At 39.6% G+C, this 20628-nt stretch overlaps 1 protein-coding gene across 3 annotated transcripts in view; it reads left to right on the top strand.

The window, feature by feature from the left end:
* Positions 1–20628, top strand: part of GAB2 (GRB2 associated binding protein 2) — a 179792-nt gene that overhangs the window by 102140 nt on the left and 57024 nt on the right. The gene's annotated exons all lie outside the window — the stretch shown is intronic.

Below are 20628 nucleotides of genomic sequence, written 5' to 3' on the forward strand. Positions count from 1 at the left end.
ATATAGAGAGAGAGATCAATTGAACATAATAGAACGTCTAGAAATAGACCTACATCCATTTGGTCACTGATTTTCAACAAAAATGTCAAGGCAATTTGATAAAGAAAGGGTACTTTTCAACAAACACTGCTGGAATAGCTGTATATTCATGTGGAAAAACATTGACCATGATCCTTACCTCACTCTGACCCAAAATGGATCATAGACCTAACCATAAAAATTAAAGTTATAAAACTTCTACAAGAAAATGAAGCAGAAAATCTTTCTGACCTTGAGGTAGACAGAGCTTTCTTAGACAAGAAATGTAAGACATAAAAAAGCCTGAACTATTTTAAAATGATAAATTGGACAAAATTAAAGACATTTGCTCTTTAAAAAACACCATTAAAAAAGTGATAAAGCAAGCCACAGACTGGGAAAAAATATTCTCAATACATATGTCTGACAAAGGACTGTATCCAAAATATATACAAAGAACTCTTAAAACTCAATAATAAAGCAAAAAACTCAATTTAAAAATGGGCAGAAGATTTGAACAGACATCACAAAAGAAGATAAAGAACCAATAAGCACATGGAAAGATGCTCAATATCGTTAGTCATCAGGGAAATGCAAATTAAAACCACAATGAGATGCCACTACACACTCACTAGATTGGCTATAATGGCTAAGTGTTGTAGAAAAACTACAGTGTTCACAGATAGCTGGTGGGAATGCAAAAATGGACAACCACTTTGGAAGACAGTTTGGCAGTTTTTTATAAAATTAAGCATATACTTACCATGTGACCCAACCATTCTACTTCTAGGAATTTACCCAAGAGAAATGAAAACATGTTCACGAAAAGACTTATACATGATTGTTCATGGCTGCTTTATTCATAATAGCCCCAAACTGGAAACAATGTAACTGTCCATTAATAGGTGAATGGTAAACAAATATGGTAACTCCTTAACATGTTATACTATCAGCAATTAAAATCAGCAGTTAAAAACTGATTCATGCAACAATCTGGATGAGTCATAAAACTTTATGTTGTACGGAAGAAGCCAGGCACAAAAGAATATTTACTGTATGATTCTGTTTCTGTGATACTCTAGAGAAGACAGATCTAATTTATAGTGATAGAAAGCAGATCATTTATTGCCTGGGGCCAGGTGGAGTGGGGATTAATCTGGAAATAGCACAAGGGAACGCCTTGGGGTGATGGAAGTGTTCTGTCTTGATTGTGGTGGTGGTTATACGGTGTATACATTCATCACAACCCATCTGCCTGAAGTCTTAAAATGGGTGAATTTTGTTGCATATAAATTATATACCTCTGTAATGTTGACTTTTAAAAAACAAGGGGGAAAAAAAGGAAGCATTAGCCCAGAGGTCATTCTTCTAATGCTATATACTGACTTCTTATAAATTAAATAAAAGCCTTTCCAATAAATCATATGGAGGTTGTGGAATAGCCTCTACACGGGAATGTTTTTCAGATATATGTAGTTCAGGCAGCCGGATGGATGTAAATGAGGGCTCCCAGGAGGCAGACGGCATTTATTTGAGCACCTGAGTTAATCTTTGGAATTAGGTTCAGTTTCTCCTTCCATCCTTTGAATTATTTCCCTGCTTTTATATTGAGTGCTGTGATTAGGGAAGAGAAGCCAGGCTCCAGAAGGGCCCCCCGCCCAGTTCATCTTGTACCTTAGAAGTAGCTTTTCCTGTATTTGCTCATAACCAGCTTGTTTAGAAAGCACTGGATTTTATACTCTTATTCATGTATATTCACAATCTGAGTACCTTAGGGAGAGTCACTCTAGTACAAGGGGCAGGAAGCCCTACTTGACATTTCCAACCCTTTGTCTTTTCCTGGGGTCTTAAAATGTCAGAAATTGAAGGTAAGTTGGAGATCCGCAAAATCAACACTTGTGTTTTATAAATGGGGAAACCGTGGCTCAGAGCAGAAAAGTGGTTCCCCCCCCGCCCCCCCGCCCAGCTAACTGACTAGACACAGAGCTGGAAGCACAACCCAGATCTCCACGGTCCACTTCTTCCTCCAGTGCAACTCACCAAATTATAACTGCATTTTATCAACCATCGTGAACAATGTAGTTCAGTGTTTCTCAAAATGGGGTTCTTGGACATTGTGTAGTAGAGTCATTTGGGGTTTGTAGTCCTGAACCCCACTCTAGACCTGCTGAGTCTGAATCTCTATTGAGACTGGGACCCGGGAACATCTACATTTGAACAGGTGTCTCAGTGATCCTGATGCACAGGAAAGTTTTAAATACCACTGTTAAGAAAGTGTGAAACCAGGTCTTTAGGGAAGCCAAAGCCCGCTGAGTCTTCTACTCTTTCATTACTTGGGGTTGGGGAGGTAGATGAGCGAAGACTTTGTCCTAGAGGAAAGGAAACAGTTTAACTATACTTGTGGGCATTATTTGTCTACCCTTCCCCCAACTTTGCCCTGGTTTTCCCTGGTAACCTTCGCTTACTTCAGTGCTTTAAATACAACTTAGATCAGAGCATTCAAGGACATGAAAGGGAGGTCCTTCGGTGAAATGACCTTTGTTTCTTCAAAATGCAAAGGGTTGGCAATGACTCATTTGTTGTTTTGTCAATGGGAGAGGTAATTTCACTAATGGATTCCCTGAGTCCTGTGCAGAAAGACTGACCTGGTCTTTGGGGAATCAATCTCGAATTCAGTCAGTGTAATCACTGATACAAGGCTCTTTGGTTTCCCAGATTGTGACCCTCTCCCTCTCACACATGTCAAATTCATTTTACCCCTCTGTTTAGGATGCAGTAGAGACAAAGAGTGGGTAGCATGCACTATGAGAGGTTGTCAGAGAGATGTGGCTGTGGTTCCCTTCCCCACCATAAGTCATAACACAACACCTGCTTGCTCAAGCTGGAATCTTGGAGTCGTTCTTTATTCTTCCTTCTCCCATATCCCCCATATTCAGTTCATCACCAGGGTCAGCCATTTCAGCCTCTGAAATATATCTTGAAGGTATATGTCCTTTGCCACTGTCCTGATCCAGATGCCATTATTTCTTAGTTGTCTACCTGAGCTCCCTACTCATGCTCTTTCCACCTTCACTTCATTTGCTACAAGCCAGAATGATCCTTTAAGAAATGTAAATGTGAAAAAATGTAAAACCATTTAGCGGTCTCATGCTCTATTTATTTAAAAATACAGAAGTGCATGGATTAAAGTATGAAAGTTCCCTTATACTCTTATATACCCAACTCTCCTCCACAGGAAACCATTGCTAACAGTTTGGAATGCTTTTCTGAGCATTTGTAAGACACTGTGTGTGTGTGCATGTGTATACTATATATATATATACTGTAAATACACATATATATGTAGTGGTGTGCATATGTATGTATCCATAAACATACAGGGTTTTTTTTTTTAACTTTTGGGTTTATTTATTTATTTATTTATGGCTGTGTTGGGTCTTCGTTTCTGTGCAAGGGCTTTCTCTAGTTGCGGCAAGTGGGGGCCACTCTTCATCGCGGTGCGCGGGCCTCTCACTATCGCGGCCTCTCTTGTTGCGGCGCACAGGCTCCAGACGCGCAGGCTCAGTAATTGTGGCTCACGGGCCTAGTTGCTCCGCGGCATGTGGGATCTTCCCAGACCAGGGCTCGAACCCGTGTCCCCTGCATTGGCAGGCAGATTCTCAACCACTGCGCCACCAGGGAAGCCCCAGGGTTTTTAATATAAGTAGGATCGCACTACATTGTTCTTGTTTGTTTCTTCAATTGCTCATATATCAGTTTATTTAATTATGCCCCTATTGACGGATCTTGTTCTATTTAAGATAAAAGCTACACTTCATAAAATGGCCTTCAAGGCTTCATTATGATCTGTCCCTGCTTTGTCCTCCTGATACTTTCCACTGTGCTCACTGTGCTCCAGCCACGCCCTGCTGTCAGGTCCTACCACGAGCCAAGCTTTCTTCCTCCTCAGGGCTTTTGCACATGTAGTTCTCTCTACCTGGGCTGCTCCGCTCGGTACATGACAGTCGTTTCGACATGGTGGACTGGGTCCTTAAAAACACACACACTCACTCACACCAAGCATTACTTATGCAGTGAATAAGTGTTTTACATGTGTTTGTACTTTAAAAAAAAATGTAGATATTGTGATTAGCAAAATAATTGAGTTAGTGAATTCCTCACAGCTTTTATTTATTAGTTGACAAATACTAGAATGTATATTATTGTTCTAGGAGGGAATTCTCAAATTTTTAATTTTGCATTAATATTTGATATTGAGAACAGCTGACCTACAGAAAATACATAAAACTCATCATGTGAAGCCTTTCTGAAAATAGCCCCAAATCACTCTTCTAGCCTTCCTTTCAGTGATTGCCTTTCCATGCTGTTTTTTATCTTCCTTCCTTCAGCTTCACAAACTTAGCTTTACTATTTGAACACACCAAGCTTTTTCTTATATAACTGATACTCTTGTTCAGAGATTCCAGCCTCCATATTTGAGAATTCACCTACTTATTAAAATTTATTTGTAACCCCAAAGCCAGTCCTCACAGCTCTTTCAAGGTCAGTCACAGACATGCAATACGCAGAGCAGTGAAAAGTCTGAGCTCCCCACGTACGTGTTCCACGCTGAGACAGAACAGAGCCACACTCTGCCTTCTTGTTTCAGCTCCTACCCTGCAAACTAGTGCCCCTTCCTCTTAATGCCATGGTTTTCACATTTTTGTGCTTTTTCGTTCGATGATGTCACTATTTTAAATGCCCCCAAGCAGAGTGCTGAACTGCTGTCTACGGCTCCTAAGCACAAGATCATCATGTACCTTTTGGAGAAAACACACGTGTTAGATAAACTTCATCCAGACTTCAGTTATAGTGCTGTTAGCTGCAAGTTCAATATTCATGAATCAGCAGTATATATTAAATAAGGTGTCTTTACACAGAAACAGACATAAAACAAGATTATGTATGGATTGGTTGACACAAATATTTTGGCCAGAGGCTTGCAGGGACCTAACCCTGAATTTCCTCTAGGAGAAAGGATTCAGTATTTGCTAATTCAGTGTTTGTGGTGACTTTATAGACCATAACTACTGTGAATAGTGAGAGTTAACTATACTCGTATTATTCTCTTTTCCTGAAAAGTTCCTCCTCCAGTATTTTTTCTTCAGTTAGCAAAACTCCTCTCATCCTTCGAGACCCAATCCAGGTATCACCCGTGCTCTGCACCATTCCCTGACTGCTCCCAAGCAGAGTGCTCTCTGTTCATACCTCTGTTGGAGTCCTGACCTCAGCATGCTGAGTTACCTGTGTACGTACCTGCCTGCCCTTTCCAAAGATCATGAGATCCTAAAGGACCTGGCACTAATAGGCACTGACATTTATCCACATTTGATAAATGTTGATTGAATGACTGGAAGGAGGAAGGAGAATAAATACTAATGGAAAAAAAAATTGAAAGTGAAGAAAACAAAAGAATGGATTAAATAATGAATTTGATGAGAGCACATGGAAAGGACCTCTGAGTCACTCTTGTGGTAACAAACTGGTTCTGGGTCCAAAATAGGACACATGCTTAAAACCTGTGTTGCGTATATATGGAATCTAAAAAAAAAAAAAAGGTTATGAAGAACCTAGGGGCAGGACAGGAATAAAGACGCAGACGTAGAGAATGGACTTGAGGATACGGGGAGGGGGAAGGGTAAGCTGTGACAAAGTGAGAGAGTGGCATGGACATATATACACTACCAAATGTAAAATAGATAGCTAGTGGGAAGCAGCCGCATAGCACAGGGAGACAGCTCGATGCTTTGTGACCACCTAGAGGGGTGGGTTAGGGAAGGTGGGAGGGAGACACAAGAGGGAGGAGATATGGGGATATATGTATATGTATATGTATAGCTGATTCACTTTGTTATAAAGCAGAAACTAACACACCATTGTAAAGCAATTATACTCCAATAAAGATGTTAAAAAAAAAAAAAGATCAAAGAAATACCAATAAAACATCCAAAGAAATTTAAAAAAAAACCAAAAACAAACAAACAAAAAACCTGTGTTAAATGAGAAAGAGTTTGTTGAGTCACCAGAAAGGGGAAACCTGGCTTCAGGATCACCTTGATTTAGGACACACATTTCATCAAGGTCCATCTTTTTAACTCTGCTTTCTCTTTGTTGTTCTTAGACTCCAGAGGGTGGTCCTTGCAACTTCAGGCTCTTATCATGCCAACCTTCTCTCCAGTGAAAGAGAGAGCCCACTCTTAGTAACACAAACAAAAGTCCTAGTGTTGAATCTTAATGACTGTTTGAGCAGGCTTGGAGCTCGTGCCCATTGCTGGACCAATCACTGGATGAAATGTATTAATTGGCTTAATTTAGGTTCCCGTGATCCACCCCCTGAAGCCTAGGATTGGAGTCAGTTTCACATAAAGACATGCACTTTTCCATGGTATCTTTTGTGTTTATGGTGTCTGTGTACTATCTCACCCAGGATAGAGATGGTTAGAATCCTAGAAGTGTTACATTAGCAGATCATCTGACTGAGAGGTTTTGTTTGAATGTTTTTACCAAAAGAGGGAGCAAATAGACATTCTTTCCTTTTATTTCTTTGGTATACCTTTCACTGAAGAGTTATATAGTGCATAACATCTATCAAGCACTGTGCTAAATTTTGGAGCTAAAAAAGCCCCTGACCTCAGAATGGACTTGTCTTGTGGTAAGATAAAGTTCATCCTGTGCCCAAGGAACAAGGAAGGTTCATTGGAGTCAGAGAGGATCTTTATTACTCAAATGAATGAGTTGGGAGCATATAACTATGATCCTAAGGGATTTGGATTTGAGGACTGGAAATAACTTTGGACTAGGAGCTGAGACCTAGATTCTAATTCCTCTATCGACATCACCTACTAACTGTGAACTTGACCTTTCATAAACTCTGTGGCCAGTGTTTCTCAAAGTGTAGTCAGCAGTTCATCTGCATTAGCTTCTCCTTAAGTTCTTTCTGGACCCTAAGCCCTGACTCAGTGGACCAGAAGATTGGGTCTGTGATCTCTTCAAATTGCTTAACTTCGATGAACCTCATTTTCTTCATCTGTAAAAAAAAGGGATTTATTTGCCTTGTAGCATTGGTTTGAGGATTAAATGTGATAATGGATAGAAAGCACATGGAATCTAGCAGGAACTCAAGTGCCTTTTTCCCTCCCTCAGAGTGTAAAATCACCATGGTCCAGAGTAGTTGAAGGATACCTAGAGGAAGGATAGCAGGAAGCTCTTTCTCACTCAGGAAGTGTTTCTCCAGAAATGTGTGACTGTTATATAACCCGCTGGACTCTCTTATTGTTTGCTGTTAACAGTTATGGGCCATAAGTCTAGCTTAGTGTTCTTCATGCTGCAGTGTGTTGGGATATAGTTGTACATCATGTACTCACAAGTCAGATCAAATTCTTCTGTCTTTGTGATTATTTGGGCTGGAACTCAAACTACATCACCACCTGCAGTTTTACCAAGAGAAAGGTGAGTGTGAGTGATGAATGTGTGCATGTGTTATGGGTGGATTTTTTTATATATAAAGCAAAGAGCTTTTGAAGATGCAAGTATTATGTTTTTAATGTCCCTGACTAATAAGTTCAATTTCTTGATATCATCCAGTAACCTCAGTTAGATTCTAATTAACTAACTATAATCTTCACTTAACAGGATTCTCCTGGTTTGTTGGCAGTTTTTGGCTTTACCCTCATCAGAAAGATGGAAGTTAAAAGGACACGCCCATTTCTAGGAGTTACACAAAACCCTCTTCCAAGAAATGTCTTGACCCTTCTACAACTTTAGCCACAAGGCGTGTGAGATTTGGTATCTGGAGAGATGGTTTGAGGCTCTGAGAAGTCCTTAGTCATCCAAGAAAAGTTCTGTTATCTTTGGTATAGTACCTAAGGCAAGGCAGAAGATTCTGGAGTTTCAGAAATATTTTAAACTGTCAAGGCTGAAACTAAGGGAGTTCTAGTTAATAGCTGGTTTTGTGGAAGAACACATCCCTCTGTTCCAAGAATGAATAATCTGATTAAATGAGGTGTTACCATGTCAGATTTTCTTGGTTAAAAATACATAAGGCTCTCAGGGTTGGAAGAGACCTTAGTCCCTTTCTTCCTACTGATCCACTGCTCAACTCTCCCTCCCTACCCACTCCTAGTCTAGTCCAGGGGCTAGCAAGCCAATCTTGTCCACCACCTCTTTTTCTAAATAGTTTTATTGGAACACAGCTACTCTTGTTTGCTTACAAATTGTTTACGGCTTCTTCCATGCCACTATAGATTTGAGTAGCTGTGAGAGACTGTAGGGTCTGAGAGGCTTAAAATATTTACTCTCTGCTCTGTACAGAGAAAGTTTGCTAACCCCTGCTCTAGGCTAACTCCTCTTTAGTATCTCCGACTCTGAGTAGTTCTTCAGTTTCCAAAGGACCTGCTTTGGACCGCTCTTTTAGAACATTCGTACTTACACTGAGCCAAAACTCTGCTTTTCTGTAGCATGCCCCTGCTGGCCCTAGTTCAGCTTTAGTATGTGGGATCACCCAAAATAAATCAAATCATTCTTCTGTGCATTAGCCCCTTATATCTCAGAACACGACAGTCATGACTCCGGGCAAAACCTCCCTAAATCCTGGTACCACTGGATTTCAAGACCCTTTACACCACCAGAACTGAGCACAGCACTCCCATGTGATCTGGCCAGTGTAAAGCTGAACTGGGGTCCACCTAAGTTTTCTAGGTGTCAAGAGCAATAGGAAGAAGTCATGTCTGCATTCTACATGCTTGGAGACCTTGGTATATAACCCAAAGAACAGAGACAGGTTCATGAGGGATATGCACTCTCCACTCAAAGCAAGAATGATGCAACTTCCGGGCCATATGTACCCATGGTGCATGTCTGTGGTCTGGGTGGTTGTGAAACGGTTTTTTTGTTTTGTTTTGTTTTACTGGATTTGCGTGCAAAAGGAAAACAGTCACTTCTGTTTCATCAGAGAAGGTGGTGGCGTTCTGTTAATCATAGACACAAGTGGAAGGTTCTAACTTTCTTGAGGGTTGGCCCTTATGCCATGTACTTCTTTAAGCCCCGTTGTTGAGTAAAGTGACTTGCATTGTCTTCTGTGCTCTGTCTCCCTGCCATCATCTCTCACTGTTGCAGAGCATTGCAACAGCTTCTTAGTTTTTCTGCCTCTTATGTTTCCTTTCTCTGGTTGGCCTTCCTCCTTCTGCCAGTTAAGGGCACAGCGATAACTATCATTTTCTCTGCTAATCTGTTCTCTTCAGTGGCTCTCCATGATCAGTAAAGAAAAGATTAAAAATTCTTAGGATGGTGTTGGCTTTCCAGGACCACCAGACTCTTCCTTTCCTCTTTCTTTTCCACATTCAAAAAAGACTGTTCCACATTCTCTGAACCTGTCATATTTTCCCATACCCAGGTCTTGATCATACTATGTGCTCTATAAGAACTGACCTTTCCTCCTTCTTTCCTAAAACTGTATATCAAACCCTACCTTCTTCACTGTTCATATTCATTCATGTTCATTTCTCTTTGTTGCTCTCTCTCTCTCCCCCTCTCCTGCCCATCCCTAAAGGTTTGATTCTCTGCTTCAGTGGTCTAATAGCATATTGTGTCCCTATTATGGTGCTTATAAAAATCTGCTTTTTATTTTAGGGATATGTGTTCATGTCTTATCTCCCTGAATTGTTGTAAGCATTGTAAGTTGAAAGGAAAGTTTGGGTCTTGCCTTCTTTCTTTATCCCTCAAAGCATTTAGCAGAATTTGTGCTTGTTTTACTGAATACTATAGAAGGAGCTCATTGATTCGTCATGAACAGTGAAATAGCAAGAAGAGTTGAATTGGAAGTAGATGATTTTGAATCTGAGAGACTGGAAGAATCCTGATACCTTTAACCAGAATTCAGAGGAGTTGCTGATGTGTGGTATGCGGTAAGACAAAGGACAAAATAATGCCTCTTTAATGGTGAAAAAACTATGAATTGGAAATCTGGGGATCTTTCATAATGATAACTCTTTTGCCAGTTACATGATCTCAGAATGTCGTTGGGCTGCTTTAAAGTCAATAACTATGTTCTTGACATGTGTCATGCAGAGTTTGGTCCTAGCTGCTCTCACACTTAATAATTGTACTTAATTCTCAAATCAGTATTATTAGCTTTGTTATTTTCCCTTTTATATATTTGGTTATTAAGGCTTAGGAGATGTTAAATTTGTCCAAGGTTGTAGAGCAAGAACTAGGACTATAATTTGGGTCTTTTCACCCTAATCTCAAGCTTTGCTTAACACACTCTTGCATCATCTGTCTCATTCTGTTCTCCTTATTTCTCTGCATTTGTGCTCCTTGGTTTGAGTTTTTGTTGATCTGAATTAATAGTGTTTCTTCTGCCTGGCTGGGTTATACCAGGAATTAGGCATGAAGTGAAATAAGTCAACTAGGCTAAGTGAAATAAGCCAGTCACAAAAGGACATATATTGTGTGATTCCACATATATGAGTAGTCAAATTCAAAGATACAGAAAGTCTAATAGTGGTTTTCAGGGACTGGGTATAGGGAGGAATGGGGAGTTAATGTTTAATGGATACAGAACTTCAGTTGGGGAAGATGAAAAAGTTCTGGAGATGGATAGTGTTGATGGCTCTACAACAGTGTGAATATACTTAATGCCACAGAACTGTACACTTAAAATGGTTAAAATGGTAAATTTTATGTTATGTTTTACCACATTGAAAATAATTCATTTTATTTTAATAAAATGAAAACTAAGCCATAGGATTTGGACATTGCTATGCAGGTGATAGGGAGCCATTAAATTTTTGGGTAGTGAAGGGGAATGACACGATCAGAGTTTTGCTCTGATCGGAAGATTAAACTGGAATCATTTATAAGTATTAATTTAGGATAACTGGTTAGGAAGCTATGCAAACAGTCCAGACTGTAGGTAACAAGCACTTGAAATAGGAGTGCAAAAAGGCAGGTATGATATGGGCTGTTATGAATGGTGTTGCAGGAAACATACTTTTACATGTATTTTGGTGAATATATGTACACAGTTATTTGAGGTAAGTACCTAGGAGTAGACACAAGGTCCTGAGGTTTGAGTATGTTCAGTTTTAGTAAACACTGCCATAGTTTTCCAAAGTGATTATACCAACTCACATGCCTGCGAACAGGGTGTGAGAGTTTTTCCACATCCTTCCACAAACTTAACTATTGTCAGTCTTTTTCATTGGAACCATTCTGGTGGTTGTCTTAGTGTTATTGATTTGCATTTTCCTAATGAGTAATGAAGTTGAGATCTGTTTACATGTTTATCGCCATTTGGGTATCTTCTTTTGTGTAGTGTCTATTTAAACTTTTGCCTGTTTTTCTATTGAGTGGTCTTATTCTTGCTAATTTATAGACTCTTTTTTATGTGTTCTGAATATGAGTCCTTCATTGGATGTATGTATTGCAAATATCTCTTCTCACTTTCTTGGCTTGGTTTTTCATCCTCTTAACGGTGTCTTTTGATAAGCAGAAATTAAGTTTAATGTAGTATAATTGATTACTTTTTCTGTTGTCTTAGTACCTTTTGCGTATTCGGGAAATCATTGCCTACCCCAAAGTCAGAAACATATTTTCCTTTGTTTTCCTCTAAATACTTTATTGCTTTATCTTTCACATTTGGGTTTATAATGATCTGAAATTAATTTTCACATGTGGCGTGACATAAGGATCAAGAATCTTTCTTTTCCCATGGGTATTGAATTTACCTAGTGCCACTTATCAAAAGGACAGGTTTTTTCTCCATAGTACTGCCGTATCACCTTTTTCTTAAATCTAGTGATGATGTATGTAAGGGTCTGTTTCAGGATTCTTCTGTTCCATTGGCCTATTAGTCTATCTTTTAGCCTCTGCTTTTAGTCTTCTAAATAGACAAGGCTTTCCTCCTAGTGGCTAGCGTTGGTTACACCCAAATGGCCCTGGTAGTGGAAAGTAAAATGTATTAGTTATTTATTGCAGGATAACAAATTACCCCAAAGCTTACTGGCTTAAAAGAGCAATAAATGTTTATCATTTCATGTGGTTTCTGTGATTCAGCAATTTAGGAGCAATTTAGTTTGGTGGATTTGGCTCAGTGTCTCTCATGAAATTGCAGTCAAAAGTGCCTATTAAAAAAAAAAAAAAAGTGCCTATAGCTGCAGTCATCTTGACTGGGGCTGACGGATCTGCTTCTAAGAATGGCTCTTTTTAATAGCTGTCAGGAGGCCTTAGTTCTTCACCTTGTGCATTCCTCCTTAGTACTGCTTGAGTGTCCTTACAACATGGCAGCTGATCCAAAGGAGAACAAGAAAGAAGCTGCAGTGTCTTTTATGCCTTATCCTTGGAAGTCACACACTTTCATTTATGCAGTATCCTATTGTTCATCCTTATTCTGAATGAGAGGGGACTACATAAGGCTACACTGGGAAATGGATTCATTAGGGGCTATCTTGGAGGCTGGCTACTACACAGAAAAATAGGAGAAGCTGGCTGGTACCTTATTTATTTGTTTGTTTCCCCAAGGCAGAGACTCATGTCTGCTATTACAGTGAAGATTTCCTAGAGCTGACAGGTAGCTCGGTAGGTTTAGACATTCTGGTGACTCTTAGTTCACTCCATTTTGTGCCCTCGTGCTCAGGGGTCTGAACTCTAAAGTTTATTTATATTTTCATGTGATTCCTTAAGAGTCCATCTCCATCCCTGAGTGGGAAAGATTGAGGGCAACTGGGTCTGGTTATGATCATTCGCCAACTATGAACCTTTCTCGCCATGATCTTTACTTCTCTTCTATGAACTTTCTAATTCTCTTGTGGATAAGTTTTTTTTAATTAAACTTTTTATTTTGAGATAATTTTGGATACACATGTAGTCATAAAAATAATAGAGATCCCAAGTACCCTCTACCAGTTTCCCCCCAGTGGTAACATCTTCCAAAACTGTGCTATAGTATCACAACAAAGATGTTGGTATTGTTACAGTCAAGATCCAGAACATTTCCATCACCACAAGGATCTTTCATACTGCTCTCCTATAGCCACACCCACTTCTATCCCAGTCCAACCCTCTCCTTAACCACTGACAACCACTGATCTGTTGTCTGTTGGAATCACGTGTTGATTCCTAAATTCTGTCATTTCAAGAATGCTCTATAAGTGGGATCACACATTATGTAACCTTCTGGGATTGGCTCTGACAAAATTCAGCATAATTCTCTGGAGATTCATTCAGGATTTTGCATGTGTCAGTACTTTGTTCCTTTTTTTATTGCTGAGTAGTGTTCTATGGTATGGAAGTACCACAGTTTATTTACCACTTACCCATTGAAGGACATCTGGATTGTTCCCGTTTGGAACTATTGTAAATAAAACTTACATAAACATTCATTTACAAGTTTTCGTATGAATATGAATCTTCATTTCTCTGTGATAAATGCCCAGGAGTACAATTGCTGAGTCATACAGCAGTTGCATGTTTAGTTTTTTAAGAAGCTGCCAAACTGTTTTCCAGAGTGGCTATATCCTTTTAGGGTCTCACCAGCAATGTTTGAGTGACCCATTTTCTCTGCCTCATTGCCAGAATTTTGCGTTGTTACAATTTTTTTTTTTTTAACCATTCTGATAGATCTGTGATAATATCTCTTTGTGGTTTTGTGTTTTCCAAACGACTAATGATATTGAACACCTTTTCATGTGCTTATTTGCTATCTGCATATGCTCTTCAGTGAAATGTCTCTTCATGTCTTTTGCCCATGTCCGAATTGGATTGTTTCCCTTTTTAAACTATTGAGTGTTGGGAGTTCTTTATATGTTCTCTATACTCTCCTTTGTCAAATATATGGTTGGCAAATATTTTCTCCCACTCTGTAGCTTATCTTTTTAGCCTCTTAACCGTCTTTTGCAGAGCAAAAGTTTTGAATTTCAATGAAGTCTAATTTATAAATTTTTCCTTTTATGGATTATGGTTGTGGTGTCTAGTCTAAGAACTCTTCGCCTAGCCCTAGATCCCAAAGATTTCCTCCAATTTTTTCTAAATGTTTTATAGCTTTACATTTAAGTCCATGATTCATTTGGAGTTCGTTTTTGTATAAGGTGTGAGGCTTAGATTGATGTTTGTTTTTTCCCCCTCTGTGGATGCCCAGTTGCTTCAGCACCATTTGTTGAAAAGGCCATCTTTCCTCCACTGAATTGCTTTTTCACCTTGGTCAGAAATCAGTTGAGCATATTTGTGTAGGTCTATTTCTGGGTTTCCTGTTTTATTCCATTGTTCCTATGTGTATGTCCCTCTGCCAGTATCACATGGTCTTGATTTCTGTAGCTATACAATAATTATTGAAATCTAGTGGACTTGTTTCCCCACTTTTCTTTTTCAAAGTTGTTTTAGCTATTGTACTTTCTTTGCCTTTCCATATATGTTTTAGAATAATTTTGTCTACATTCATAAAAACTCTTGCTGGGATTTTGATAGAAATTGTGTTAAATCTGAACATCAATTTGGAGAGATGTACTATGTTGTGTCTTCCAATCCATGAACATGGTGGGCCTCTCCATTTAGGTTTTTTAAAATTTCTTTTATCAGCATTGTATAGTTTTCAGCATACATGTCCTGAACATGTTTTGTTAGATTCACACCTCTTTCATTTTTAAAAAAGTGATTATAAATGGCATTGTGTTTTTATTTTCTATGCCCACGTGTTTATTTGCTAGTATACAGGAGCAAATCAATTTTTGTATGTTCATCTTGTCAGGCATATCTTGGAGATATTGCAAGTTTAATTCCAGACCACCACAGTAAAGCAAATACTGCAATAAAGCGAGTCATATGAACTTTTTGGTTTCCTGGTGTATATAAAGGTTATGTTTACACCATACTGTAGTCTATTAGTGTGCAATAGCATTATGTCTAAAAAACTATGTAATACCTTAATTTAAAAATATTACTAAAAAATACTAACCATCATCTGAGCCTTCATCAGATCACTGATCACAGATCACCATAACAAATATAATCATAATGAAAAAGTTTGAAATAGTGCAAGAATTACCAAAACGTGACACAGAGACACAAAGTGAGCAAATGCTGTTGCAAAAATGGTGCCAATAGATTTGCTTGACAGAGGGTTGCCGTAAACCTTCAATTTGTATAATATGCAATGTCCACAAAGCATAATAAAGCAACGTGCAATACAATGAGGTACTCCTGTATTTTGTGACTTTGCCAGACTCACTTATTTGTCCCAGGAGTTTTTTCCTAAATTCCTTGGGATTTTCTATGTGGACAATCATGTCATCCAAATAGGGACAATTTTTTTCTTCCTTTTCAATCTGTATGCCTTTTTAAAAATTGAGATACAGTTAATGTACAGTATTATATAAGATACAGGTGTACAACATAATGCTTCACAATTTTTAAAGGTTATGCTCCATTTATAGTTATTATAAAATATTGGCTATACTCACTGTGTTGTACAATATATCCTTGTAGCTTATTTATTTTATATGTAATAGTTTGTACCTCTTAATCCCTGCCACCTATCTTGCCCCTACCCCCTTCCCTCTCCCAACTGGTAACCACTAGTTTGTTCTCTATATCTGTGAGTCTGTTTCCTTTGTGTTATATTCACTAGTTTGTTTTATTTTAGATTCCACACATAAGTGATACTGTGCAGTATTTGTCTTTCTCTGACTCATTTCACTTAGCATAATGCTCTCTAAATCCATCAATCTGTATGCCTTTTATATCCATTTCTTGCTTTATTTCCCTGACTAGAACTTCAGCACTATGTTGAATAAGAGTGGTGAAAGCAGACATCCTTGCCTTGTTCCTGATCTTAGGGGGAAAGCATTCAGCCTTTCAATATGAAGTGTAATGTTGGTGTTGGTCTTTTGTTGATGCTCTTTATCAGATTGAGGAAGTTCCCCCTCTCTTCCTATTTTTTTGAGTTTTTATCATGAATGGGTGTTGAAATGTGTCATATGTTTTTTCTGCGTTAATTGATAGGACCATGTGGTTTTTCTCCTTTAGCTTATTACTGTGGTTGATTACATTGATTGATTTTTTTAATATTGAATCAATTTTACGTCTTTGGAATAAACTCCACTTGGTCATGTTATATAATTCTTTTTATATCTTGCTGAATTCTGCTTGTATTTTACATTTAAGTCCTTGATCCATTTTGAGTTAATTTTTGTAGGAGATTTTGTACAGATGTAAGAACAGTCCTGAAGAAGCTTTCCCCTTAAGAACATATTCAGGACTCAAGTTCCTGTATTCTCCTTGCATTACGTGTCAGTGCTCCAGCAGTAATTTTTCATTTCTACATCAATGGGTACTTTCAAGCTGAAGTGCCCAGACTCCTTTATAAATATTTATTACAGGGTCCTGCACTCATCAAAATGAAGGGAACAAATGCTGAAAAACTCACGTCATAGAGAATCCACAACATACCTTTATCTTATTCTCTTTTCTGTAATCCTCTTTTTTGTCCTCCTTTCCTACTTCCTACTGTGAAAGCTTACTTAACTTTTTAAATTGCATTTATTAGTTTGAATAAATGAATACACTGATTGAATGAAAAAAAAAGTCAACAGATCTTTACTGAGTTCCCATATAGGCTAAGTACTCTGCCGAGTAACTGTTGGCCACACAGTACCCTAACATCAAGATGCTCAGAGCTTAAAGGGGAGGAAGACATATGAGCAATTGAAATGTCAAAGATGAGTGAAGAAATGCCACAGAAAGCACAGGTTGTTAAGGAAACAAGAGACAGAAGCACCAGCTCTATGGGAAGTTAGTAAAGGCCTTCCAGGAGAAGTGATATTTAACCTGGCACTAAGAAAATATAGGAATTTTCCAGATAGATGAGGTGAGGTGAAAGGCATTCTAGGAAGAAACGTCAGCTTGTGCACAGACATGAAGTCATGCAATTATGTGGCACATTTGGAGAATAATAAGTAACCTGTTATGCACCTGTAATTTCTGTAAGACCAGGAATTCATGCTGTATCCTCAGCATCTAGGATGATGCCTGTAGCATAGTAAGCACTAAATAAATATTTGTTGGATGGATGGATGGATGGCAGGAAGGAAACATAAATGAGGCCAGGGAGATAAGAGAGGTTTGGTGATAAAAGCCTTGCTTAGTAAATGCCTACCATGAAGATTGAAAGAGGAATAGGAGGACATTTTATTCATCGTCTACTTGGGAAGAAACAACAAATACTAAAATATCTGTAATATGTTGTGAAAAAAAAATTGACATGACGTGAAAAGTACATTAAAAGTGTTATGATGGTTCAGAGGAAATAGAGGTCCATTTCAGCTGAGGGGATCAGAGAAGTTGTCTTTGGAGCTAGACTCTTTGGAGTTGCTTATACTTAGTTCTGAGTTGTATGGTTCCCCCAAGAACACATACGTGAAGTTGGAGCAGAGAGTGTTGTGGCAGAAGAGCGATGTGAATTTGGAACTAGACTAGATGACTTTGCCTGCTCTGTCATAAATTTATCAGCATTTTGTAGGCAGCCATTTATCAGCCTGCACCACTTCTTGCAAGCGGAACCTGACAGGCTCCGATGTTATCTGTAGCAAACACCTTTTTCTTGTTTATGAGAGTGTCTGTGTGTGTGTTTATGCTTGCACCTGCACACCAGTGATTTGAAAGCAGCTCTTTCTACAGAGACAAGCACTAAAGGGGGATACATCAACTGAAACACAAGCTTCAATACCTTTTAAAAATGCACCTTGCTACCCACACACTTTCATTATATGCATGCATGCACACACACAGATGCACACAGAGTTCTGTAAGTAGTGGCCTGGGCAAGATTTTAGGTGACTATAGTAGATGGTACTTATATTTATTTCCTCAGCTCTATCCTATACCTTAATCTTCACTTCCACCAAGGCTCATCAGGCACCAGTTATATCCCCATGACCTTCTAGATTCTGTAAGGAGTTCATGTAAGAAAATGGATTCATTAATTAATCCAGTACATACTTATTGATAACCACCTATGTGCCAGGCACTATTCTAAACACTGAGGATGCAGCATGGGATAAAAAGAACCAATCCCTGCCCTCTTGGAGTTTACATTCTGGGAGGTGGGTAGAATCAACAAAAATGTGGTGTTTTAGGTGGTGTAAGTGCTAGTGAGATCAGTATAGCAGAGTAAGCGGGAGAGTGTGAGGGTTGGGTGGTCAGGAAAACAGTCTGTTCAGTAATGTGACACTTGAATAGTGACTTGAAGGAAAAAATAAGCAATGGGACTGTCTGGGACAGGAGTATTCCAGGCAGAGGGAACAACCAGAGCAGAGACCCCGAGGCAGGATTGTGTGGCCAGTGTGGCAAGAGCAGAATGGGCAAGGTGGAGAGTGGCAGGAGGTAAGGTGAGAGTTGTGGGATGAGAGACTGTCATACTAGGCCCGCTGGCCATTGTGAGGACTTTGGCTTTTACTCGGAGTGAGACAGAAAGCCAGTGGAGACTTGATGCAGAGAAGTGGCATGCTCTGATTTGCATCAGCATCCGTGTTGAGAATAGATTGCAGGATGAAAGCATAGAAGCAGGAAGACGACCAAATGGTGGACTCAATCAAGTGAGTTAACAGTGGAGGTGTGGAGAAGTGACCGGGTCCTAGATGTATTTTGAACTGTTTGGACCAACCGGATTTGCCGTTGGGTTAGATGTGGAATGGGAAAGAAAGGAGTTGATGATGACATCAAGATTTTTGGTCTGAGCAACTGGAAGGCTGGAGCTGCTTGTAACTGAGATGGGAAAGATTGCAGGAAGAACAGGCTTGGAGGATATCAAGAGCTCAGTTTTGAGCACCTTAAGTTTGAGATGCCTATTAGTGAGGAGTTGAATATAAGACTCTAGAGTTCAATAGACCGGTCTGGGCTGGAGATATAAATTTAGGAATTGCAGCAGTTAGATGGCTTGCAAAGCTGTAAAATGGAATAAAAAAACCTAGGAAGTGGGTGTAGAAAGAGAAGAGTCTGAGAGCTGAGCACTGGGGCATTCCAACATTTAGAGATCAGGGAAATGAGAAAGAACCAGCACTGGAGACTGAAAAAGAGAGGCCAGGGAGATAGGAAAATTGCGAGTGAGCACTGAAGCCAAGTGAAGAAAGTGCTTCAAAGAGAACGGAATAATAAACTGTTATCAGATGTTGCTGAGAGATCAAGTGAAATGCAAATGTTGCTTTCGCAGCATTGAAGTCTTTAAGACCTCTGTTGAGTTATTTTAGTAGGGGGTGGGGGGAGCTGGGGGAAGCCTGATTAGATTGCTTCCAAGAGAAGAATGGGAGGAGAGGAAACAATGATTAGTACTAGAGAAAACTCTTTGAGGTTTTACTGTACAGGGGAGCAGAAAACTGGGCCATAGTTGGAAGGGAATGTGGGATCAAGTCAAGCTTTTCATTTTTTTTCTTAGTTGGGAGAAGTTGGGGTCCTGATGGGAATGATCCTAGGAGGGAGGGAGAATGCAGTGATTCCAGAGATACAGTGATGTCCACACGTAGGTGAGAGGGGATGCTCAAGTGGAAGAAGGTTGGCCTTAGACTGGGTGAACTGTCCATGCTCCCTAGTAACAAACTACTTTGTTACAAATGCAGACAGATTGGTGAATTTGGTGATGGAACATGTGTAGATTCTCTTTTGCTTGCTTGTATTTTCTCATACCAAAGAGTAGAGGTGCTGGAGGTTTAAAGAGAGGGAAGTTCGGGACTTCCCTGGTGGCGCAGCGGTTAAGAACCTGCCTGCCAATGCAGGGGACATGGGTTTGAGCCCTGGTCTGGGAAGATCCCACATGCCGAGGAGCAACTAAACCCATGCTCGACAACTACTGAGCCTGCGCTCTAGAGCCTGCGAGCCACAACTACTGAGCCCGCACACCTAGAGCCTGTGCTCCGCAACAAGAGAAGCCACCTCAATGAGAAGCCCGCACACCGCAACGAAGAGTAGCCCCCGCTCGCTGCAACTAGAGAAAGCCCGCGTGCAGCAACGAGGACCCAATGCAGCCAAAAAAATAAATAAATAAATTTTTAAAATAAAATTAAAAAATAAAGAGAGAGAAGTTCAAAGACTGTTGCCAAAGAGCAAGAGAAAATCATGGACCAGGTAAATGTAGTAGGACTGTCAGGCAGCCTAAGGACTCACTTGAATTTAAAGTGAGAGCAGCCAACGTAGTTGTATGATTTTCTCCAACTACATACAGCTGAATGGGAACAGGCAGAGTAGGATGAGCATTAGACTTAGCCAGGGGTTGTGGTTTCCCAGATAAAGGAGAGGAATGGAGAAAAAAAGTAAGGGAATGATGATAATGATGGATCACAGGAGCAAGTTAGGTAGGGAGGGAAGTGAGGACAGGGATAGAAGGTGAGAGCGCAAGGTGGCAGGATTAACGGAGTGAAGGTCCCAGTGGGATGTAACGAATTGTGATGACAGTCTGATCCTTGGCATTTGCAGTGCTTTAGGGTTGTATACATAGTGCTTTGTGTGTGTTTGCATAATATAAACCCTATAAGGTAGGTAGGACAGGTGGTGGTGATGTTGATTCTCATTCTATAGATGAAGCAAGATCCA

Source organism: Balaenoptera ricei, chromosome 8 (assembly GCF_028023285.1).
Source record: "Balaenoptera ricei isolate mBalRic1 chromosome 8, mBalRic1.hap2, whole genome shotgun sequence".
Classification (NCBI taxonomy): Eukaryota; Metazoa; Chordata; class Mammalia; order Artiodactyla; family Balaenopteridae; genus Balaenoptera; species Balaenoptera ricei.